Here is a 25,939-nt window from a genome sequence, read left to right on the forward strand (position 1 = left end):
CCTCTCTCATATATAATTATATATCCCTTTGTTTTACTTAGATGCGTGTCCGGCGTGAATGTATGAATTGATTTTTCTATTTTTAAAGATAGAATATATAAACAAGACATGTTAATAAGATAACTGAGGTCAATAAGTAGATTTATCATGAGATGTTACAAAATCTATAGCTAACATTATAGATACATACATACATATACATATATATAAATATATATGTGTGTATGTATATGTAATGTTAGCTATAGTTTTTCCAACATCTCATGATAAATCTACTTATTAACCTCAGTTATCTTATTTAACATGTCTCGTTTGTATATTCAATGTTTAAAAATAGAAAAATCAATTCATACATTCACGCCGGACACGCACCTGAGTAAAACAAGGGGGTTGGGCGTTAATGAACTCTTAATCATTATTATTATTATTATTATTATTATTATTATTATTATTATTATTATTATTATTATTCAGGAGATGAACCCTATTCACATGGAACAAGCCCACAGGCGCCATTGACTTGAAATTCAAGCTTCCAAAGAATATAATGTTCATTAGAAAGAAGTAACAAGGTAATGGGAAATATAGAATGAAGAGATCACGTACTAAAAGAAAAAATAAGTTACAAATTAATAAACAGATAAAAATGCAAGTAAATTATTAAAGTATTAGGACAGTTATGCATTGCATCTTCGCTTGAACATACCACTGCAGTGGGCAATTGGCTATGGGTCACAGGAGGCCCAAAAGCCAACGGAGTATGAATAAGTTGCTTTTGAGATCTTTAAAAAAAAAATTTTTCTAACAGAAAATTTGAAAAAGTAAATTTTTCGTCCACATTACTAACGGCCTAAATAGCATATAAAATGAAAGATACGACGGATAAATTCACTGAATCTTGTATGTTAGGAGATTGTATGCTGCCGAACTACCTGGCTTCACTATTGGCAGGGTCACTGACACCTATAGGTCTAGGAGAGGCTCTTAATATTACATTCAAGCTCCTTGCATCATTGTCTTGCTTCTCTGTCTCATATTGGTCTTCATGTAACGTAACGTGTGTATATAACCAAATGCTAATAATTATATCTTTCTTTAGTTGTTGAGTTGCTCGGGATTCCACATTTTTCGCATACTAGAATCCTGCTCTGTAGAAGCAAACTTTACAAGTCAATAATAATAATAATAATAATAATAATAATAATAATAATAATAATAATAATAATAAAATACTCATAGTAGCATGAGTCTTAAAATGGAGAAGCAAATCCACAGTTATGTATATGTACATATATTTAAAGATAAATCAATATAGATAGCTTTCGGGAACTTGTTCGGTTTCCCCTTAAATATATGTACACATACATAACTGTGGATTTACTTCTCCAGTAATAATAATAATAATAATAATAATAATAATAATAATAATAATAATAATATTATTATTATTATTATTCAGAACCCTATCATAAGGAACAGGCCCAGAGTGGCCACTGACTTGAAGTCCAAGCTTCCAAAGAATGCGGTGTTAATTTGAAAGAAATAACAGCGGGCAACAGGAAATACAGAAAGAGATCAGATAATAACGATAATAATGATAACGATAGAAACTTTCCAAAAAACTGAAGATGAGAAGATCCAGTGAGGAAGTTATCGTACGCGAAGAGACGAGAGTTTGGTGAAAAGCGGATTGCAATTCTGAAGTCATCGAAGGAGAAGAAGACGGATATCAAGATGAAATGAGGAGGTTATTGTCAGTGACGAGACGACAGACCGGTGAAAGGTGGATAATAACTCTGAAGTTTTGGGAGGAAGGAGAAGGCGGAGACCGAGAAAGTGTTGGTCAGACGAATAAAAGGAGCGCTAGGATCGAAGGGCCGCAGTTACCGGGATGCAAGATGGCGCTCACATCAACACAGCCTAGAGCCCTATAGTCGCTTGCTGAAGTTTTCGCCATGTCGGGTTCCTCCTCGACTTAACGATTAAATGATAATCGCAGCAAGCTATTATGTTATTCATACGACATCCGCTATTAGACAATATAACTAGGCCTAATTAGCAAAGAAAAAATGCTTTAATAACATTAAAAACAAAAGTGTCTCACCTGTTAAGTTCATCAAATTAAAGGTAAATACGACGATAAGATAAGGAGATTTGATAAGCTCTTTCCTCCAAGTAGACACCTTTCTAAATCTGGCTACTGTTTTCGTTTACGTATGATCAATATCGTTAACACTGTTATCAATAATTAAACAAGCTGGCCGTTATATCTGCACTGATTTGGTGATTGTGAAATACAGATTATTATTATTATTATTATTATTATTATTATTATCTAAATTGTACTCTATAAACATATATGGAACAAGCCTAGTAGCCTACGTACGAGAACAACGTACAAAGAGAGCGAAGACAATAACAAATAAATTAACATAAATAAAAAACCAGAGACAATGTTACAAGGCGTATTTAAACCTCGGCATTAACACTGGCAAGAACAGAAAATGAAATTAATTCTATTCTGAATTAAATAACGTCCTTACTACCGTTCAAATTAACTGAAGTCAATAGTTTTCTGTACAGCATATAATCAAGGGCCACCGAAAATCGATCTATCTTTTGGTGGTCTCTGTATAATGCTGTACGAGACGCCGCCCATGAAACTTTAACCACGGCCCGGTGGTGGACTGACCTATATCGTTGCCAGAAGCACGATTATGGCTAACTTTAACCTTAAATAAAATAAAAACTACTGAGACTAGAGGGCTGCAATTTGGTATGTTTGATGATTGGAGGGTGGATGATCAACATACCAATTTGCAGCCCTCTAGCCTCAGTAGTTTTTAAGATCTGAGGGCGGACAGGAAAAGTGCGGACGGACAAAGCCATCTCAATAGTTGTCTTCTACAGAAAACTAAAAGTCCTTTCACTATACTCGATAAAGCTACCTGGCTAAGACACCTCACCAAATGAAACTAATGTTAATATTATGTAGAACATATACACGTATGTATATATATATATATATATATATATATAATACATATATATACTGTATATATACACATATATATAGTATGTACATACATACAAACATACAGCGCTGCTCTCTACAACGTAAATGTAGGTAACATATGAATCGAGAAACGTAGCGACATGTGTTACGCAGACGCCTAGATAAGATCATAATATCACCCAAGTTCATGGCCTTGGCAGGTTCGTGGTTTGTTCCATATAAATGTGAGCTACTATTGAATAATTTTAACTTTATCAGCAAAATATTAAAATATAAGACGTTCATTAACATTTGTCGGTCTAATAGGCCTACCGAATATACCGTGACTTCATATCTATAGTTTATGTTTGGGAACTGACAGTAAATATCCTCAGTTGATGTCCGTGAAGCTTCTATCTTGCTTATGACTGGCCAGAGTATTGTAGTATCAAAAATTAAAACACCTAGGCCTAATTATATATTTCAACTACTGCATTATCGTGGAAATCATTACAGCATGATTTTGCAAACTACCGAGAAATCGTAACGATTTCACACTCCATGAGTGGAAAAATACCAAGCTCAAAATTGGGTACATAAATTACACGCTCTGAGCAAGACATGCCTAATCAAGTGAGAGAGAAAAAAAAAAAGAAATAGAAACACGACTAAATTAACATAAAAATTGTCGAGTACGAAGGTAAAAATTAATCTCAACGATAAAGCCACCGTATTCAATTACTTCCGGGCGAGTTCCTCAGGGACAACATGCAATACCGTTGTAGTAGACCTATTACATCACCTCCGATTTTCAAAGACTAATGGTGTATATATAATATATGTGTATATGTGTATATATATAAGCTCAATTAATTCTAACCTAACATGAATCTTTCTTTTTCTCGCAGGAAGAAAAAGCGAAAACATTAGGCTTAGTTTATATATAAGGTATAAGAACTGTTCTACGGTACCGCATATCTCACTATATATATATATATATATATATATATATATATATATATATATATATATATATATATATACATACACACACACACACACACACTCTGTGTGTTTGATTTACCACGTCAAAGATAACGACACACATTTAGGAGTGGTGGAGGTTCTAGGCCTATGTGCGGAAGGGGGAAGAGATGTTGACACGTATGAATCCTCAGATAAACCAGTAATGCAAGTGAACTGTAGTGACTAATACAGAAATTCTATCACCACATACCTTTGGCAAGGATTAAAACAGCATCAAGTACTCCTAGATTTTACAGAAAAAAAAAAGCAATCCCAAATGGACAATAAATTCAAATGTATGCATACTAACATCACTTCACAGAATCCACTTAATAAACCATTTACATATACCTATCTCGTGGCTCGACAATTCATAACGCATACTTATTCTTTGGGAATTTAACAACCGTAAATGCTAAGTGAAACCGTCTTCACACACGTACCTCACAGCTTGTAAATTCCATTGTAAGGATCTGGGCCATGGGATATACATACTTATGCGAACATCACTCACAAAATAATCTGTATGTGATTGTGGAATCTGTGTGGTTAAGGAGTCAGTGTTCTAAACACACACCATGGTATCACTACAAGCAAAGCAAACGACGAGCCTCACAAATTGACAGACTGCGTAGCGAACATGCAACGCACCTGCACGGGGCATTTGTGTGACTCTTGTTAATACTCTGGGACGTAACCGATTTACTTGCGTGTTAAACTATCACAGCGGAATGTAACACGAAAAAACTTCATGTCAAAGGAAATCACCCACTGTGTGCGACACAAGGATAGCTGTACACTATCAGTTAACCAATCTAGCAGTCCATATACAGTAAGTGCACCCATGAAGAGTACACTGATGATCCAATTAATTAATTTTGAAATGGATAAAATCACAACCTCAAGCGTATTGAAGCACTGGAACCAATTTGTTTAGGTCGTTTATTCAGTATTAAAAGAGGAGTAAATGTGAACGACGTCCCTATCGAAGGCTGCGATTGTTTTTGGTGGCCCTAAAGTTTTCTTTTTTTAGTTTTCTAAAAAGAAAACTATTATACCGGCTTTGTCTGTCCGTCCGCACTTTTTTCTGCCCGCCCTCATGGATCAGTGTTATGCGAAGTTATCTCATTTTTAATAATCCTTCAATACAGACCGGTACACAAACTGATAAATCTTTCAAAGCTCACTTTTGCATGCCCACATCATAGCTTGTAGATTCGAATATATTCAAACTGATATCAGACTACGGAAACATGCATTAGCCTACTTTATATCTTGATTACAACTGAATGCATACTAAACCTTCATCATAGGCCTACGTCGAGTGCAGTTTCAGCTTAATACAAACTGACGCATCCTCGTTCATCTATTTCGTGTATTACAAATAAAAAAGGTAATTCTCTACGGCAATGTGATTTTCTTTTCACGTGTGACTACAGTACAGTTGCTACATAAAACTGGATAAATTGACCCTAATACAATCCACGTTACTATGGGCGTAAAAGCTCAACAATCGCAAAAATAAATAAATAAAAATTTGTTACTTTACTATCTTATCTCAATGTTTCTTATTTAGACATCATTTACGCAGCCTTCAATATTTAAAATGGCAGGCGAGCACATTTTTGAATAAGGTGGTGTTTGTGCATCCTGCCACCAAATTTTGCACCTAGTTGCCAATACCACTTTCCAACATTGGTGGAAAAACGGAAGTCATGAATATTCATCAAGTTGCCTGTACAAGAAGGAAAGTACAAGACTTCGATTATCCAATTATATAAAATAAGTGTCTATTTGAACAAGCTCGTCAACCACCACCCACAACATGAAGTAGCCAACATCGGTGGCAAAAGCCTTAACAGTAGGGATATCTAAGGCTACTTTTCCCCCACTTTTCCCCCACTGACAGTATTAGAGGGTAAATCAACCTCTAATACGAATGAAGTATGACTGTCTAATATTAGTAAAATACTATGTATGTGACAGGCCCAGAAGCGGAGTTTTCCTCAATCATTTGTTTGATGAACGTCCCAACCTTGGGTCTACAGAGTTTTTCTTACGTGAGTGCTCTCGACCCACTTTCCTTTCCTTGCTAATTGATTCGTTAACTTCTGTTTCTTTGGCTTGTTGTTCATGTGCTTTTAACGGGATATAAATGCATTATATCTTGTTAATAACCTTACTGCCTCCAGTTTTACTAATATGAGGTTTTCTCATTCTACACGAAACACAATGTTAATAATCGGTGAAACTATAAGGATAGACCTATAGCATCTTTTGTGTTTTAAAGCCAAAGATACGTAAAAATATCATATTTAAACACATGAAAAACTAGCTGTCATGTTTAAAATAAAATTCTTCAACCACATGAACATATTTACGAGATGAATGGTTTCGAGTGCCTTACTTGGGTAAGTGCATATACAATTGTCATTTGAAGAAAGCAAATTCCAAAAAATACTAGCTGGGGTCTTCAGATTAAGTTTTTCACCAATTATTATTATAAAACAACATAAAATTAGCTTTGCAAAGCAAACATCTGTTATACAAAATACCTACCGGTATTAGTATATAAAGAAACTAGCTCCAAAATATAGTATTATGTCGCACAAAAGTACAAACTGATAAAAGGGGGTTGATAAGAACCTGCATAAAAACAAAAGCATGCTGACCTGTCCTGCCACTCAATTGCTTACATAACGTGCATTGGTAGACACTTCAAAACAATCCTGTTATCGCTATGAAATGACAAAGTTCATCTCACTGAGATTACTCATGTGAAGACTCGAGATGAACTCTTGCTTCTGCCATTTACAGAAACATAGACCTAGTAAGAGTAAAGCGTGGCAATGAGTCACAATGAAGGCAGAGATGTAAAATTTTGCATGTTTTGAACAAATATGCGGCACAGAGAGAGAGAGAGAGAGAGAGAGAGAGAGAGAGAGAGAGAGAGAGAGAGAGAGAGAGAGAGAGAGAGAGTCACTGGACTTTTCTAATATGACTACACTTGACTCCAGAACAGAGGCAGAACTGGAAAACAGTAGTCTGAGAGTTCCACGTTAAAGAAATGCATGAAATTCTGATCAATTCTTCTTACAGGCTCAATGTGTCAGCAAGCAAGTAGCTTTTCAGTGAAGGAAAGACCAAATAAAAACCCGGATAAGGGAAGATAAGAATATAAGGCAATAATAACTGCGGTGATTAAAAGTACTGATTGTTTTATACCAGAAGCTGGCGACACAGCAACAAGGGTCGTCGACGGCAGAGATAAGGAGTAAGATAAAAATACAAGGCTTAGACCTTGTAAAAATACATATCTCCTCAAGTGACTCATATTAACCGTCTCCCCCACGAGATAACGGGGATGTCTAAATCACCCACAACTGTTACTGTGAGCACTTAAAAGGCTGTAGACGTCGCTACCCATGAAATTATAGGCATAGGTGATTTAGCCTGTCATCTGTGGTAACTGGGTCGTCTCATGTGCTGTGTTCAGTTGCATGGAGCCAGGTACTGACCATATAATCTTTTTTAAAACTTCCGTTATGCCACAGACTCTGTGCCACCCCCTTCAGAATCCCAGTGCTAAAGGCACACTTTCCCCACCAACTTTTCTTGGATGGACTAAATAAAGGACAAACATTGGTTGGTTTATAATCACTGATAAGACCTCCTCTTTACTAATTACTTTTCTTATTTCTCCTAATTTCTCAATGTCAATTTCACCATTATTATCCACTTCAAGATGGTGTGGTTGTACTGAGTGAACCCTTTTGCCTGGTATGGTGCACCGAAGGAGCGCTAGTCTCTCCACATTATGAGCTGGTGTGGGGCATAAGCTCGTGCTGGGGTAAGGCGAGCTCAGCCTACATCAGTGCCACCTGATTCGTACTCTGTTCAAGTTCCATGATGTCACTCTGATTCCAGTGGTTTTTCCACTTCCTGTGCAGTTAAAATTCCAGCAATGCTCAAAGGTTATGGCTCATGATTTTTAAGTGTTTTTTTTTTTACCTATTTAATATTTCCATCTGCATTTTACAACTGCTATCTTCAGATTATTTTGTTCTATCTTACTGGTAGACTCTGAAATCTTGCACAGTATACTTCCCTATATATCCTGGCCCATTTTAAGTAATAATAATAATAATAATAATAATAATAATAATAATAATAATAATAATAATGACCACTGAACTTTCAGCACATCTAAGGGGGGAAACCAGTTTAAAGATCCTGCGTAAAAATCAAGAACGCGTAAAAATTAAGATCAAATGGAAAAGAACGGGAATTAATTTCTTGCCAAGCAATCAAATAATGTTACCATTGATAAAAAGCAATTTCCAAGTCTCCTCGACTTATGTACTAAGCAATCAACGCAAATTATTCTGCCCTTACTCCTGTCCTGTTACAATTTGGCGCCTTTTATTTCTACTCACTCTGTTCCTAAACCATTACTAATATTCATCTCTTCCGCCAGCTGACGACATGAAATGGGTGTGGAGTTAGCAACCCCATCCCAACAGACTTGCAACAGAGAATATACCTAGCGCCATCCTCTCTGACAGGGGTAAAATAAGATGTATACTGGGGTATAAACTGGCATTATATATATATATATATATATATATATATATATATATATATATATATATATATATATATCTTAAAAAGCTAGCTTCTTTCATTAAATACCCAGTGAGCCCCTAGCTACCTACACAGTGATATATGCACCTGGTAGTTACTCAACACAAGGTCTAGCAACTTCATCCCTAGAGACTAAAGAGAACAGGATGGCCCTAGCCTTCTGACGCTACCCATATCTAAAATGGGAAAAGCCTAATTATATATGCATATATATATATATATATATATATATATATATATATATATATATATATATATATATATATATATATATAACGAGAAACAGAGCATATCTAAATTGGGAAAAACCTAATTATATAAACTATATACATACACATATATAAGTGAGTACAGAGAGAGAGAGAGAGAGAGAGAGAGAGAGAGAGAGAGAGAGAGAGAGAGAGAGAGAGAAAGCAGACACAGTAAGCTGTCTTGGCCACAAGAGAGAGAGAAAACAGCCGTAGGCTATTTAGCCCACAGCGAGCCTAAAAGCAAAATGACCAGAGAGCCTCTCGTATTTTGTTAATGAAATGTTTATGTATAAACCACTCAGTCGCTTTCCTTCTACTTTCATAAATCTGCATAACTTCTTCCTTTTATTCTCTTAACTTTAATGGAAGCTTTCACAATAGCACTTTAGCTTCCCCATCTGCAAAGCTTAATGATATACGCATATGCGTGTATATATATATATATATATATATATATATATATATATATATATATATATATATATATACTGTATATGTGTATGTATAAATATATATTATATATAATATATACATATACATATATATATGTATATATATTATATATATATATATTGTATGAATGAATTTTATCACATCATCGTGATTCACATACAAGCATTAAGCTACAAACATCCTTGATGGCCGTGTGGTTTAATACGCGTCACTGTGGTCCTGAGTTCTTGTCTTCCGTGGTTTAAGCCCACGAGACGACGAACTTATTACCAACTAAAAAAATTCCCCTTCGGGTAACATACACGAAAATATATTATTTCCGAGATAGAGCGAATTGGGCATTAAAGGACGTTTGTAGCTTAATGCTTATATATTATACACAAACAAAAAACTAGTAACTAGAACCTCAACAGTTCAGCCGAAGATGCCATGCATTACTACCCTAAAACAATTCACCTTTTATTTTAATAATTTATTTATATTTTTATCTACTGATGTATTAATTCATCTTTTTCTTTTCTAACACCTGGTCTCCTCTCTGCACCCTTTATCATCTTGAGTAACTTCTTTCAAAAGAACACCATATTCTTTGGAAGTGCGAATTTCAAGTCAATAGACCCTGTAAACTTGTCCCATATGAATACGGGTTTATCTTCTGAACAATGATAATAATTTTACAAAAGCTATCTTACCGAATTCCTTTGCATTTCTTTCAATAAATCATTTGAACTATTATCGGGACACTTATTATTTAACAATCAATAATAATGCTGACAGGAAGGCTGAACATTAGACAACCATGCTTATTTTGCTAATGAAGCCTTAACATTTGACGGCTATGGCTTCAGTTCTCGTATATAATTTCAGATATGTGAAGAGTGAGCGCATTTAACTGAATATTTCTTCAAGCAATTTCCGTCAAAGATTCTCGAAGCCAAATTATTCATTTCAGTTATCAATGCCCACAGCAAGAGCGGCGCCAGTTTGCAAAATTATTGATTCAATCTGCGCTTACTGCGACAAGTTTTCCAAGAGAATTTCATTGCATGCTATAGTTATTTTGTTCGTGTCATTCGTTATTCATCATTTTATCCCAACAAGACGTTTACTGCAGCGTTTACCTTTGAAGCAGGCTCGAAGATGAAGCCCTATTGCTATTATTAATAATAGGCTTGTTACTGAAATACAAATTTATGAAACAGGTTAACCAGGTTGTTTCCAAAAAATATCTGATTATATAAAAGCTTCCATTTACAAAGAGACATAGTTGACATTATTGTCTCATACGAGCCATATTAAAAAATTATTAATTCTGCATTGTTCCGTAAGTCCACTTCCTAGATAAACTTAACACAGTTTCTCTCCTGGTCTAAGGTTGCTTCGTAACACCCGCAGGACTCTACTTCTCACATCAAATTCTAATGAGATCAGCAATAATCGAATTGCTTGATTCAGTGAATTATCCATTTCTCTTCCGTTCAATGCTGGAATTTCATTTATGCTTCGGTTTTCCTTGGTTCCAATATCCTTCATTGTTTCAACAAGTGATTTACCAATTTCATCGGCCTATGTATGGCAAAATTAATATATAGGCTAATACAGATTTTTTTTTTTTTTACTAAAGCACCTTTCCCCCTTTATGATGTTCAACCTAACGGTCCTCAGCAGGTCCTTTTCAGGAAGAGGTCGCTAGCCCCGTGCCCTTCTCAAATATGATTGCGACCCATTTCCATAGACCAATAGGTACATGGAGTTTCCAGGAGTGGCGATTAAGGCGCCAACCCGACCCCCAGATCGATCTTGGGGCGGGGGACATTTGACTAAAAAAGGAGTGTCTCTGATTCTAATAACCTTGAGAGAAAATATTACGCTTTAACGTCTTAAGAGGTAAATATCAACGTTAAATCTTAAATGAGATCTAAGAATAACAACTTATCGAAAGGATACTGTGTAAGAAAATCTCTTATTCCGCTACACAAGGATCAGTTGCAGTGAGAGAGGTCAGTAATCCATAAAACATATCAAGATCATTGAATATGAGCACTCAAATACAGGAAGCCAAAAATCTGTTAAATTACTAGCCAATCTTCCACAAAAACAGAGCAAAAAAGAGAAATTCGTCAAACGAATATAGCCAAGAGTTAAGCAACGTCTCCTCTCCATTCATAACAAGCACGGCTATTCAAAAGCACAGACGGTGATTGGAATAATGACTGATTACTCCAATTCTCCGAACTAGGGTCACTGACTGGCGAAAATCCTTCCCTCCAGTTTGCACAAGAAAATCAAATATCGGTCTAGACATAAGAGAATCTTGTAGCGTGAGGCTCATAACTTAATTAGGCCTATTTAAAACTATCCCTCTTTATTACCAGTGAATAATAAAGATTATTTTCCCCGTAAATACTCTTTTGAACAAATTTTCCACAAATACTGTCCACGCGGCAGTATCTAGCAACGATTAACATGTGACGTCACGATATCGAGCACTTATTGATTTCCATGAAGGGGGTGGGGTCGATGGCTGAAGGACTCTGCAACCTTCTAAATCTACCATATTGCAAATTTCCTCTGTATTGCATTGCCAGAACAGACATAAAGAACACTTGCACCATTCCTAAAGCTAGCAAGAGCCAGCTGCTATTTTATGGCTAGTATTCGACGTTGGCATAAAACTGGAACGCGCTGAATAATAGCCACTTACTTGCTATGAGGTGCTTTACTTAAAAAGATCTATATTTTCAAAACCGAAGCACACAATGTTGACGGGAAATTGAATTCTTGATACATTATTTTTTAAATAAACTGAAGAATATAAACATAGGGTACTTTCAAGGACTGTTTCGGAAGCATGAGCCCGTGCTAGCATGATATAGCCTAAACCCGATAAGTTGTTTTGTTTCACATTCTTTAAAAATCAAAACGAAGACTCGACGTAGTGATATTACAAATTTCATAATGGAAATACGACATTGAAACTGGCTAACTGGCCTTTGAGTTCAATACTCGATTACCGATACTCTAATCGTTTCGTCGAAGACGGTACATTCTAGACTGTATCCATGTTGCGTTATTTCCGCTGGTTTATTATTCATTCAGTCTATGCACCGGCGTTAGACCCCCTTTCCCTCCCCCCTTCCCCAACACACACACACGCACGCACACACACACACACAAACTTGGCACATAGAAACAACTACATTATGACAATGAGAATAGGTAGTAAAAGTAGTCAGAAGCTTTATTCCAGCTCCGAACAAGCTCTACACATTTTCCCCACCCAACCGTGCACAAAGACCGCCATTTAAAGCTCCAAAAATTACGTTGCCAAGTGTGAAAAAGCTCGTTGCAGTCAACAAAGGCACAGATTCGCCCCACTGCACTATGAATGTGAATGTATATATTGAATAACAACCTTCGTGGAAAGTACCGGTACAACTCTGAGGAAAAAGTACTGGGAACTCCACTCGAGATCAGCAGAGTGGCACTGGTCTAAGTGCACAAAGTTATGTATTCCTTGTGGAAAATAAACAAATAAAATTTGTTTAAGGGGAGACTTTTTCCTAATCCCATGACTCCCTACTTTATTTCTTAAGTCATAATGAAAAATAAGGTCTATATATATTCTCATCTGTATTCCACTCTTTCAGACATTCTGTCGAAGTTAGAGTATACTTGAACCTGTTTATATCCGATTCCTTTAGATAAGATGACTGAGTGAACCTCCTCTTGATTCTACTATTAAGAAACCAATAATAAATCTTATTCCCATTAAAAAGAAAGACATGGCATGTATTTATGAAGCTCTAACTTCAGGCATTATAATATCTAACAATGTTAACACGTACAGCATCTGCAATTTGCAAAGCAATATTTATTCTGTAAACTCTTGATCACTCACTAGATCTCTTTGGTACATGGATAGCTGACCCAAAATCAATAACTGGAAACTTTTAATAACTATCAGGTGTCTAACAAGAGGTAACGGGTTAAAATGAGGCCTGACCAGTCCAAAAGTACGCAAGACACGATACCTAACCTAAGCAATGTTGGAACGAAAGAGCGTGAGGCATATATACGCCATAACACGACCAGACATGTAGCCTTGCCTTGTGTCACAAGGTGCAAAGGGTGCTTGGGTAACGCAGCTTTAAGGTAAATAAACTCATTAATGCTATACAAAGTGAAGGGCGTTCTCTCTCTCTCTCTCTCTCTCTCTCTCTCTCTCTCTCTCTCTCTCTCTCTCGGCAATGTTTGGCTTCGAGCGTTTAGCTTGTTTCACGTAAACCTTTCTATTCTCTGCTAATTGACTATTCTAAATGGTAGGCCTATAGAGCAGATTCAGTTCATTATAGGCCTGTCTAGTCATTTTAACCTATTCTAACAGTGCCATGCACCCACCTATTCCCGGCCGAGATACAATGGAAGAGTTGGAACGGGGAGGGGGAGAGTAGGTAACGCCCTTGCTTTATTAAAGCAATAGGTAATGACACATGCAACAAACCTTATCAGTAATCATTCATAATTGGGTCATAAATCAAAAACTAATATCTACATGTTAGCTACTTCAGTATCTTAAGAAATTGAATCTACAGTATATATTTAGTTCACATGATGCAATTTCCTACGAAATCATATATCAAATATAACTGCTCATCAGCTAACATTGTTTGACTATAGTTATTTCAAATCATGACTAAACTACATTTAGTTCATATATATGTATATATATATATATATATATATATATATATATATATATATATATATATATATATATATATATATATATATAGGTTTCTACTAAAATTTTCCTAAACTGGAGAGGAATAGCCTAAGCGAAAATATAGCTGTAACTGTAATTAAGAGTGAGTCAAGAGTGAGTCTGATAACGAAGTGGGAAGAGGAAGGATGAAATGGAGGATGAAATATGAGCGAAGGCTGAGGTGAAAGGAGTAGACGATGGATTTGTAAAATTTCATGAGGGGGGGGCCACAGGGGAAGTGGGAAAGTAGGGGGCGCATAGATTTACTAAATGTATCGACATACAGTAACCAAAGCACTGGGACCTCATGGGTTATTCAGTGCTGAAGCCTATATGAAATTACTACCCAAACAATTCTCTTTATATCTTAATAATTTTCTTACATTTTTACCTATTGCTGATTAATTTCTAAATTTATTTTCTCTGTTCTAATAACTGATCTCTTCTGTCTGCAATTCCTATCACCGTCTGTTACTTCTTTCAAAATGAAGACCATACTCTTTAGAAGCTTGAATTTCATGTCAATGGCCCTGTGGGCTTGTTCCATACGAATAAGGTTCATGTTCTGAATACTAATAATAATAATAATAACAATACATGTAATCATTCAAAAAATAAAGATCAAATGGAAAGCAAGAACTCAGGGAGAAATATTGGTTCTACAGGGAGGGGGAAGGCAGAGAAAAGAGCTAAAGAACACATGGATTTCACAACAAAAAATGCAAAACAGGATATGATGCCTATAGTGAACGTAGTCTGGGTCAATGAAATGTTTATTTTCAAGATTTCTTGAATGTGCAAAACTGATGTTGGTCAGAGCTGACTGATGCAAGATTCTAAATGGTTAGTATACGTTTCAGAATGCCTGTGGAAGTGACTGTTGACAGTTAAGTAAAACAGTGACTGAGCGGATGACTAGAAAGGTATGGTTGGAGAAGGGAAAGATTCCACAGGACTGGGTGAGAAGAAAAACTGATTCGTTGTATGATAAATATAAAAACAAAATTACGTGTACTGTGTATACAAGGTAGAATGCATAGTAGGACAAATTCCCCAAAGGAAAAAAAAAGTATACCTTAGTTTAAAATTGATTAACAGCTCTCCTTGTTTACTTAGCAACGGGACCTACAGTTTATTGGTAACCACATTATAGAGAAATGAATTTCTATCAGAAACAAATTCCTCTAATTCTTCATCAGCCGGCCGGGAAACTCCATAGCGAGTTCTCCACAGCTCTACCGACTCAACCAACTTAGAAAGTTAGATGACAGGAGAGAGCTGACAGATGATGAAAACTGTGTAGAAGTTGATAAGGAAGTGTGTAAGTTGATTAGGCTAAAGTGTCTGTTCTGAAACATTTATGTGAGAAGTTTCAAAGTAAAGAGAAAAGGATGTATGTAGCAGGATGCTCAGGATAAATGGTAGAGAACAAAAGCTTCTGAGAGTGATTAAATCTTTTTATGAAGGAAACAAAGCTTGCCTTAAAATAGGCAGAGAAGTTGTGTGTAAAAGTGGATGATATGGGTGTGCTTCGTCTCTATGGCTGTTTTAAATCTTTGTGGAAAGAGTGAACACAGAATTCAGAGAAAGAATGGTGTGTGGAATGGGTGGTACTGCAGATGACATACTAGTGATCGGTAACAGTGGAGAGAAACTGCATAAACTAGTAAAAATGTTTGTTTTGGCAAGAGGAGTTAGTTAAGCAAAAATGCGAGCAAAAATAAGGAAGGTAAAAAGGAACACGGAAGATGGAGCAATGAATGGTGGAAGAATGAAAGCAGGAGATTTGTCAAAGTAACTGGGAGTAGTAAGCATGACGGATGATGACTGGATGACACAAAAAAAAAGGGTGAGTCACTAAACAGGTGAATCAGGAAAAGTCACAGGGTGTGCGCGAAGGACTGGGAAAAACTGCGTATTTATCGATGCCACGGTGGGAACATATGAGAGGATCGTTGAGCCAACCCATCTTTAGGGAAGCGAAATCGGTGCTACTATAGTATGATATCTCCCGAGCTATTCGCGAGCTACCAAAAATTAGGGTGCTATCTACCAAACAACCCAATTAAGGCCTATGGCAATTACTTCCTCGAACTATATACAAAACTATTTGATCGTCCAGGGGCTAGTACTAAACACGGAGAGACAGTGACTCACCTACTGTTTCGCCGTGTTTAGTACTAGCCCCTGAAATCTCAACGCTGAGTTCCAATGATAGATAGAAGGTGAAGGCTGTTTAACTGAAGTGCCTCTATATATAGTGTAAGTGGCGGACGAAGAGTGGGAGAATGGAAAGAGTGAGTATATAATCTATGAGTAAATAAAGTCGTAAAAAGGTTAGAATAGCTGAAAGAATGGACGGCAGTATTTTGAAATGGTGTGGTCACATGGAGAGAATGGAGGATGACAAGTTGGTGGATATGATATATATATATATATATATATATATATATATATATATATATATATATATATATATATATATAGACACACGCGCACACATTTCAGACGTGTTACGAAGGAGAGGAAAACCTAAAAATCGCTGGAGTGGATGCGTGAATGGGTTATCAGAAAAAAAGACCTCAATATCTACGAAGCGATAACGTGCAGCAAGAAAAAGGAGAATGGAGTAGTGTTTGGCGGGGTTCAACAAACTGATGATATTCGGAGAAACAGTCTAATGCAGTATGTATGTATATATATATATATATATATATATATATATATATATATATGTGTGTGTGTGTGTGTGTGTGTGTGTGTGTGTGTGTGTGTGAATAAAACTAGCTTGTAAGTCTAAACGTAGGTACACTCATCGACAGGAACGCACGCTAGGCGGTGGAATCGATCGTGGATACACGGAAAAGGGTACACGAAATATTGACTCACAGAGCCCAAAACCTTTAACTGTGAGTTCATGTACGCACACGAGTATGTATGTATACACACTACGTGTGTACCTCGACGACGTATTTGGCCAGTGAAAAGCAGTTTCTTTCAAACGTACGAAATAAGAAAAAATTGATAACCGGTTTCGAAGCAAATATTGCCGCGATTACCAAGTCTCATAAAATAATCAAAATACGGAATATATGAAACACTTGAGCACAGCAACAAAGTAAACTTTATCTCCAATCATGAAACAAGCATAAATTTTACGGTGAACAGAAATTATTTACACGTATAAAGAAGGTAAATACTAATTACTGTAATTACTTGGTTTCAGCTCGATCGTAATGTTTTATCTCTGCTACAGTCAGCGCCCACATTAAAGGTCGAATCCTCCACCCCCATCTCTCTCTCTCTCTCTCTCTCTCTCCCCATTTCATTATTTTTTCTGGACATCAAAGTTCAAACACTTGGAAATACATACTTCCTCCATAACGTTTCGTTTTGCTTTTGTATCCAAATGTTATAAAGATCTGCGTAGACCCTATCTCGATTTTTTTTAATTACACCCATTGCCTAATCATCTTTAAAAGCCGATAAGAAACAGCAATAATCTGGAATAAAACTCGCATTTACTTGTACACAATGATCATCTTTACTTAAAATGTGCAAAATTCTTATGGAACAAGTCTTAATAATATTAACTAGCAAAGCAACATTCCCCAAAAAGCGGGGCGGCCCATAAGTAAAAGTCGACAACAGAGCGAGGAAAAGATTTAGTCATAAAAATAAAAGATAAACACGCATAAGAAGTAAAACATATATATAGTGTTGTGACACCGTAAACATATCACCTTCCTCAATATCTAGCAGTAAAACTGGTATATACTTCCGCGTAAAATTATTCTAAAAATTGACAGAAGGCTAAATGTGGTTTACCTACTTATGATTCAGGAGTATTTTCCCATTAGTGGTCATAGTACTGTACATATCTCTTAATCTCACACATTACCTTAAAAACTCAACTAGTGTGAAAACACGTTTGTTAATGGTATCATAGCTAAAGCTTTCTCTCATACATTGTCTAGCCTAATTTTACACAAGATAAGTACGGTATCCGCTAAATAACCACGGGTTAGTCTAGGCTTGGCCTCATCCTGCTTGCTGAACAAGTTTCTAAGACTCAAGGAAAACAGGAGCTAGAATGCAATCTCATAGTTTGGCCATGGTGAATGTTGTGCGAAGTGGTGGCCCCTTGTGTTAAAGGAAGCATAAAATACGGGACTCCTGTCCCTACATATCATTTGCTATACCAGTGCATATAAAGTCGAACTTTGATTTCAACAGAAATGTCAAATGCATATTTCAATTCACTTATCACACAAAACTTCTTAACTCATTACACAAGTATTTACTAATTGCCTCTCATGGCAAATCAGTAACAGATCAAGCTCAAGTGATGAGTTCACTTAGGCCTAATCGTCAAAACCTTTAAACCATTATGACTTTCAAGACCAACCGCTTACTGGTGTAAATGGGTATGTGCTCCTTCAAAGGGGGACCATAATTTGTACACACTGAAGCAACACACTCGTGCTTTTCTAAATATGACAAACCAGAATTTTACGAAAGATTAGACCTAACGGTCAATTTCCCCAAATATGTTACGAAAACCAACGCGCATTGTAGGTTTAACCCGATACTAGGCTAAAACTGTCACCACCCGATACCTTACAAAATAAGGAGGAAAACGCCGTTAATTTAACGTGTTATTCATAACAACACAGCTTGAGCAGCACAGCTTGTCAACACTTTCACTACTGTGGTGAATTAACTTGCACTACTTTCCCTTCCGCGAAAACCATGTGCTCGTGTTATGATGACGAACATAACCGCCTCCATATTCGACTCGCCAATTATTCCAGTCGCTTTGTACTTACGATTTTACAAACGCTAAGATTAATTTGAGAACATATATCTATAATGCATAATCAGAAAAGGGCAGTTTAATTCTATTTGGAGCACCTACAGCTCTATTCAAGTTATGCACATATTTCATCTCTTGACAAAGGTGTCTGAAAACCAGCCAAAACCTTCAATCAGACGAAGAAATAGTCGTAGTACAGCATGGCTGTATCTCTGTATGACTTCAAAATGGCTAGGCTATACAAGACTGCAATGGGAGTGGTTTCGAAGTGAGTGACTTCAAGAAAAGTCACGCAATGGAAGACAAACATCATTTCCTAGTTGCAACAATATTGTAGGTTTTTTTTTCTTGCTCGGTTATTATTCTAGAATAACTTAACAGCTTCATAGAAGAGGAATGAACTTAAATACTGCTGGAGTATAACAAAGTCATAACCACCCTCAATGACAGTTATTTAAATAACCATTGTCAAGCAGCAGTCAACTTTCCAAAGGATAAAACAGGCGCACACCTAACTTTAACCCTTACAAAGTCGACGTTCAGTTTATACCTAATTTTGAAAGGCATTTACCAAGACCTTGAAGTGAGTCCTTGATCACGTGAAGAGGGAAGGCGCACGGGAAAAAATGCTTGAGATTATCGTCGTTCTTTCTGGATGGTGGCCACTGTCATTACTATTTTCCAGTTTATTCAAGTTCTTTCCAGATGATTTTTCAATGGCATTTCCTTTCAGTTATCTAATTCCTTTATTAAAGGAACGAAGGTGATTGTTGCGATTGAAAGAAAACGGTTACAATAGGTGAGACTGTTCAGATGTTTGTGTGAATATATGTGGCATCAGAAGAATTCGAAGGGTGAGAAATGTGGACATATGTACAATATGTACAATGTGTAGTGAAAAGTTTTGATTAAGTGAAAGCATGGATCAGAATGTTTTGAGATGGTTTGGTCATGTGGATATAATGGATACAGATAAATCGGTGGGAGGATGGCTGGATGAAAGAGGAATTGGAAAGGAAGAGCCTTAATATAATAATAATGTAAAGACAAGAGTACAGTATATGCAAAATGGGGCTGAAGGGTGCAGTCAGTAATCATGATTATAGCAGTGACCATTGCATTGCTGAAAGAAACGCCTCATATATATATATATATATATATATATATATATATATATATATATATAATCATAATACATACATACATACACGCCCACACACACAATATATATATATATATATATATATATATATATATATATATATATATATATATATATATACCTCTTCCCTTTGAGAGGGTTAGCACCTGGAAAGTTAACCCTTTTGATTCTTAGAAGGCTAGGGATGAAGTTGCTAGACCAATATCCCTTCTTAATACTAGCTGACACTGGCAGCCATTCACAGAGTGGCCGGTTGGTGGGAAGGAGGCCGGCAATTGAACCATGGACCTTGCCATGGACCATACAATAAATATATATATTAAACATTTTCTATATATATATATATATAACAATTATCACTAGCGTAAACAGTGTTAAATTTTCTTGCGACATGCAAAGATCAGTCGGTCCAATTAAGAACAAATACATCGTAAAAATATAATTAGGCCTATGTAAAGTCATTACTATACTAAAATAGGAAACGCAAATTAAAACAAAAAAGTATAATCAACAAAAAATCAATAAACTCAATTAACGAACTTATTAATGGTGAAAATAAATGGGTAACAATAATGACATACGATCAAACAAACAATAATTATTTTTTTAAGAAACCGGTGTAATTACGTTATCTTTCTTTTCGATTTTCGTCCCGTGAGTCCTCTGGTAAACCTCAGAGTTACCCCTCCCAATTGATCTGGACCATAGCAACGGCAAAACCCACAACTGGAGCACTCAACCACGCCAGACAATGAATTCGCAATCAATTTCCAACGGTTTTCGTAATACGAGTGAGAATCGGGAGAAAACCACGCGTCTGAGAGAGAGAGAGAGAGAGAGAGAGAGAGAGAGAGAGAGAGAGAGAGAGAGAGAGAGAGAGAGAGAGAATTTTTTTTTTTTTATACTGAAGCGGGGAGCACTACGTGGTCTTTTGACATTAAGCTATGTATAGTTTGCGAAAGAGATAGACTGAGATTTTGTGTACTATCTATGGAAAACCTCCCACAATGCAAAATGATTAAACATCCTGGTTTCTATTATGCAAAGTTAGACATTGGACTCACAGGAACTGAATGGGATAATGCCATCTCCTTTTAAGGATACTTGTTACTACAGAACATTTACGCAAGTTGGCACTGCCATAAAATAAAAACAAGATACCATTAAACCTGCCAACGCTTATTTAGTGGGTATCTAAAGAATTTATAGTCTGTGCACTCAAGCAAAAACACAGACGGATGTGACTGCGTATTGATCCAAATCGTTGTCTGTTCTTATGTCAATATCATAAGAACATTAACAAGGGAATTATTTTCACAGCTGAAAAAGAAAGCCACATTAACAAAAAAATTGTGATGTTAAAAAAAGTCAACGAAACAAAGAGCCTAACAATTACGGCACTCAGACACAAGCTAATTGTCCGGGCCTCAAATACATAATTGCTCGGGTTGCAAGGAATTGTATCACCACAATTCTTTGTCCTGATCAACCCAAAAATTCCTCAAATACCACCCACTTGAAAGTCCCCAGTTCCACGTGCATAGCAGAGTCACAGGAGGCAGACAGTTCCTGTATTGATTTCATTCTCCCTTTCCAAGGGGCTCTTTCCTCTCACGAAATATCGCGGACCCGTGACACTTGCAAAGCCTTACGAGCGATTTCCCTTTACGAGTCGTAACGTTACTGAGCTGACACGTCACTCGAATAACATCCAGCTCTCCTCCATCGTCAAGTGCAGTACATAGCACAAGAGTTCCATTAGGAAATACACATGCGCACAGACCACTAAATGACATTGAGTACTTGGTATGGTTTCCCTTTCCCCCACAACAACGGCTACCGTAACTTTATCGTCGATTATTTTACTGGTTTAACACTTTATCAGTATAGAAATGGTGCCCTCCTTCTCAAACACTAATATATATCAACGTACAGCTAGGCAAGCCGCCATAACACTACGAGAACCGAGAAGAATAACGTCTCAACCGTTCCTCTTCTCTTTACATACTAAAGCCTCGCGCTCAGTCCGAGTCTGACCAACCACGTCTGCTAACGTTGTGTTCTCGTTGCTGGCGGTTGAGACTCGGCGAGACTCTCTCTCTCTCTCTCTCTCTCTCTCTCTCTCTCTCTCTCTCTCTCTCTCAGTGAGTCTGGTTCCATACAACTGCACTTAACGTGTTCACAAGACTCTAGATACTGTTGATGACTAGTTACTTTTATTTATCTAACGAATATCTTGCAGTAGCCTAGACCGATACTACCCTAGACATAACGGCGTGGGAGATTGACAAACAGCTGACTATAATTAATAGTAGACCCATGTGGCCGATGGTTGCTGCACCATGCGTTGCGACAGGGATGGGGAAGAGAGAGAGAGAGAGAAAAAAAAAAGAAAAAAGGGTCCTAAGAGAGCGTAACAGCCTCCATAAACAAGTAGTGTGAAAATTAATACTGCCCGAGATGGTCTAGGCGAACCCACTTCTGACATATTGCACCTTTAGGAGACAGCATGTTCTTGTACTACATTTACTGCACACGGACGTGTTAGTTGTGAATGTCAGTGCGTGTAGACGGGTTCGATATGCTGCTGATGGGCTTTCTATTTAAGAATATGAAGTTTCTCATGTTCTGGAAGTTTTCTGCACATGGGATTCACTCATGATTCAGCTGTTTTTACCTCTGGAGCCACCCCCTGCTTTTAGGGAAAAGGCTTCATGGTGAAATATGATTCTTCTTTCCCACCGTTATCCCTACGTTAAGGGGTCTGTTGCCTGATGCGCCTTCTCCACTGCCTTCTATCAAAGGCGTCATCGTCCACCAAACCTCTTCTCTCCATATCTTCCTTCACTTTATCTCGGTATCTAATTCTCTTTCTCCCTCTCGATCTTCTTCCTCTAACAGGTTCTTCACTCCTTCCTCGTCATCCATCATTAACACATGCCCACACCATCTCAATCGTGACTCTCTTATCACCTCTGTTATCTTTGCTAAGCCTGCTCTTCTTATGATGATGAAATATGACACATACATACAAACAAATACATCTTATTTCTCCTCAACAAAAAGTTTATCATAACAAACTGTGGCCCTAACAGCTAAATGGTGGATGCACCCCAGGTAGAGTACACTTTCACAATATTACCCACTAAAGACTTCTATACAACAGGCTCATCAGCAGTGCGTCGAATCCCCTACACACTACCACTTCCTAGACACTTCTTGATTGCATCTCTCTCTCTCTCTCTCTCTCTCTCTCTCTCTCTCTCTCTCTCTGCATTTTTCCCACCTTCTCCCTTTATCATATCACTTGAACTTTTTTTTCCTCTCTCACTTTCTTGACTAGTTTATTTACCCTTGATAAAAGCATGTGATCGACTCTTCTGCAGTGCAGTTGCATCTTCAATTATCTCGTTTTTTTTTCACTAAACTTTTCACTTCTTTATCACACCACTTCCTATATTCATTAAACACTCATTATAACCCCGTCATGGAATACCGCAAACTCTTCCAACTCTTCAGCTTTAGCCCACAATTCGTCCACTTTCTACTTGTATACTCTGCTTACTTCATTCTCATTAATCTTATTCGTCTTAATTATAATTACAATCAGCGTTTTACCCATTCCTCTCTAACTTAAATTCATATGCAAATTTTTCTTCAACAAAATAAGGGCCAGATATTCGTTGCTCCCAACCACCCCTCCTCTCACCATTACAGCCACCTACTTGTTCTTCACTCTACACTTTACTAACACTTATTCTTTCAAACTCTTTCCCTCATCATGTTCTCTTTCTCAAGTGTACTTAAGGGTATTCTACTTTGGGAACCTTGCATTTCTAACAATCAAAGCCACAATTCTCTCCATTCTCATTTACTCCAGGAACTGAATACTTACCAACAGATTCATCTCTTTCCTTGTCATCTACCTTTGCATTTAAATCACCTAGCACCCTTTACCTTCTCTAAACCCAGTGATACAGATTCAGAGATTTTCTTCACTCTTCTTCTTTGCCATTCCTGGACCATATGCACCAAACGTTGCTTTTACTCGCACATAATCACTCTTAATCATACAGTCCTCAAAGTAACATAATTATACTGTTTCATCTGTCCCTATAGAGTCCTCCTGACACCACAGGCTTTGCCCTTCGCTAGCTCTACACCTTCACCTACCCCAAACAGTGATTAACAAACTGTTGATTATTTTGCGAAATTTTTATTTTCCCATTTTTTTTCTTTTTAACTCCTTTGGAAGTCACCAACACGAGAGTCAAGTGTTTTGCTCTGATATTCATATTTTTTCTTAGCCTTCTTTTGTCTTCCTATACCATTTGACCTGACTCTTCTTGCGAAGTGTGTGTGTTATGATAACTGAATTTATTGTTATCGTTTTTTTATTTGCGTTTCAGGCCTCCTTGTGCCCTACTGCCCTTAACACCAGACCCATAATGTCTGATGTAAGTTTTTTAAGCTTTGATGTTTGAAATAAATTTGCAATCCAAAAGCTTACGGCACATCAAATTGTTCCAGGGCCACAATTGTCAAAAATGACTGAAACAGCAGCTCTGCTTATTTAGATTAGTGAATCACTTTCTTCGTGATCATACTATATTTTCTTTTTCTTTTTACTCTTACTCATTAGTTTTCTTCCAGGCCTGGCCATTAAGTCGCCTGTCCCGACGGAATTTTTTAAAAATAAAAAAAAAAGTGGTAAATCATGACTGAATCTTGGCTGGTCTTAGAAAAAATCTAAAGTTACACAGAGTCGTAAACGTTGAAAAAGAGCTTGCAATGATCACAACAATATCTTCTCTATAGTTCTGATACTCTAGAAGTTGTCTTGTCAAGTCTCATTGTGACCCTCTGATGCTCACATCAGACCCCTGCACCATGAGTTGCAAGCTTGAGTAAATTTGTTTTTTCCTGCAAGGCATGGACGTTGATCCTACACTCATCTCGCTCTTGTGTCCTATCCTAGGACCGACATGATAGCGAATGACTCCAGGAGCTGCCATCCGTTCCTTACATTGGTACTAAGTGTACTTAGTACTAGCCCCTTGTCCTTAGCCCATAGATAATGATAATGTTGATACAGTTTACCTTTTTCTATTGTGCTAAAGCTCTGTCCTTACCCAAAACTAAAATAAACGTAGCATCGTCTACGCCGTGCAGTCTTAATTTCTAGGCCAACAGTCACGTCCCAGGTAGATTAAAGGCACCAAGAGTCACAGAAAGCTAACCTGTGATACCAGATAAGATAAGGCGAGATTCAAAGTCTAGACTCACTAGAGATTCCATGAAAATATCAACTTACTGTTATAATTGTTTGTAATAAATACCAAATATGGCGTCACTGCTATTGAAGTTGCGGTATTCTCCAAATATTAAGAAAAACTTTGTAACATGAAATTTCTTGGCAGCCAGACTCACAATCTCTCTGGTGATATTTATGCAGCCCTGTCTCTGAACAACAGCAGGTGCATGTGCAATGCTGCAGCGGTGAATAAAGGCAAGCGCATGAACGTTGGCTTAGGCCTGTTTCCAAAAAAAAAAAAACGAGAATTCTGATTAGGAAAATCTAGTCATATACTCCAAGCCCATTAAACTTGTCCTAAGACCTCGAATATTTGACACAGTACCTAGTTAACTGATGGATAGTTCAGTTTGTGTCTCCTGGGAGAATTTAAAACATAAAAGATAAATGAAATACAACTAATCACGATAAAATCAACAGAGAAAGTAAGAATAAACCAAACCACGCCAATATGCAACCCATCACCACGCTTTAAACAAGAAAATGCTTCTTAAACAGCACTTGGGGAAAGTG

At 37.0% G+C, this 25,939-nt stretch overlaps 1 protein-coding gene across 8 annotated transcripts in view; it reads right to left on the reverse strand.

Annotated features, from left to right (window-relative positions):
- LOC136854575 (cerebellar degeneration-related protein 2-like) overlaps window positions 1-25,939 on the reverse strand; it is a 484,848-nt gene that overhangs the window by 196,519 nt on the left and 262,390 nt on the right. For 3 of the 8 annotated variants that reach the window (XM_067130949.1, XM_067130947.1, XM_067130944.1), the window contains exon 1: window positions 22,046-22,143. The exons of 1 other annotated variant lie outside the window; for it this stretch is intronic. The gene's annotated coding sequence lies outside the window, so the exon portion shown is untranslated. Of the gene's footprint in view, window positions 1-4,464; window positions 4,653-22,045; window positions 22,165-25,939 lie in introns of those variants that run through there. 4 more of the 8 variants (XM_067130951.1, XM_067130945.1, XM_067130950.1 and 1 more) reach the window with 3 other exon arrangements.

Source organism: Macrobrachium rosenbergii, chromosome 29 (genome assembly GCF_040412425.1).
Source record: "Macrobrachium rosenbergii isolate ZJJX-2024 chromosome 29, ASM4041242v1, whole genome shotgun sequence".
Taxonomy (NCBI): Eukaryota; Metazoa; Arthropoda; class Malacostraca; order Decapoda; family Palaemonidae; genus Macrobrachium; species Macrobrachium rosenbergii.